A 1,441-nucleotide genomic window follows, 5' to 3' on the forward strand; every position below is an offset into this window, starting at 1 on the left:
CTAATTCTTAAGTGACTAATTAATATTGAAATACAATAAAGATATAATATATATGTTGGAGGTATGAAAGATAATTGAGAAATAAAGATGACTTTTAGGAATGGTGGAATTGCATGAGATGTAAGGATCAAGGAAAGATGACTTTTGAAGGATCAATGAGATTATAAGACATATATGAATACTAGATTGCAGTTTGATGCAAATGATAAAGTGATATGTGATTAATGACATTGTGATGCAAAGGATATATATAGTACACTAAAACTTATGCATATGATTAGAAATGATAAGAAAAGAGTATAAGCATGTAAATTATGTGAAGTTAAGCATAAGTATAATGTGAATCCATATGGGTTACATAAAAGATAATTTATGAGAAGATGCGATAACTCTATTATATAGAGTTATTTTGACACACTTTGGGGGCTTAAGTAGCTAGATCTTTGAGATTTTAGGTTCGGATTTTAGCATTGTAGGTGTTTTTCTAGTTTAAGTTTGATTACTTGTTAAGTGATTAATTATTTTTATTAAATTTTATGTTGTTTTATTTTAAATTACTTTAAGAGTAGTTATTGCTAATTTCTCTTATGGCTTTTGTAGGAAATTGATGAAAAAGTCTCATTTGATGAAAATCAGTGCATGTATGGTGACAACTTCATTAGTATAAGTTTCAATTTTTTAACCATATCTCTCTCTAAAACACTCCAAATAAGGTGATTCTTAGACCACTAGAATTCTAAGAATAACGGACACAATATTTATATTTACCAATTTGCCCAGTTCTGATTGGATCATGGTCAAAATATTTGTCAAAATCAGAGCACTGCAGCAGTACGCAAGGATTGAACATGATGCGGTACTTGGAACATATCTTTCAATCCAAAAGTTCAATTGATGTGATTATTGATCCATTGGAAAGGAAAGAGATAGGTCTAAAACTTTTATGTTTACCATTTTGCCCAGTTCAAAACATATCAGGGTGAAACTCATGCTTGAAGTTGATAGACTACCACAACACTAGGAGAATAAGGTTGCAGCATTGATGAAATGAAGGACACATACAAATTTCCAAAGAGCTCAGCGCTGCAGCAATGGATAAGTAGCGCCGCAGGGTTGGGTGACTTTCCAAAAATAAGAGAAGTTGACGGGATTTTGGAAATTACGTTATTTGGAGCCTATTTAAGGGACCTTTTTCAGGGATTTTAAGAAGGAGGCAACAAGCAACTATTCTGGAGATTTAACGCCAAGAACAAATAAGAAAACAAGAGAATTAGAGGGAGAATTAGGTTCACAAAGCTATAACTATTAGTTTTCTCTCTTACTTTTGCATTTTTCTTATTTTCTTTGACTTGGTTTCATGGCTAAATTTCTTTCAATATTGTTTTTATCAGATATTATGAGCTAATTTATTTTTCTCGGATTGCAATTGAACTCACATGTA

The sequence above is a fragment of the Theobroma umbraticum genome, unplaced genomic scaffold, assembly GCF_002168275.2.
Source record: "Theobroma umbraticum cultivar Fairchild unplaced genomic scaffold, ASM216827v3 scaffold_60.0, whole genome shotgun sequence".
Lineage (NCBI taxonomy): Eukaryota > Viridiplantae > Streptophyta > Magnoliopsida > Malvales > Malvaceae > Theobroma > Theobroma umbraticum.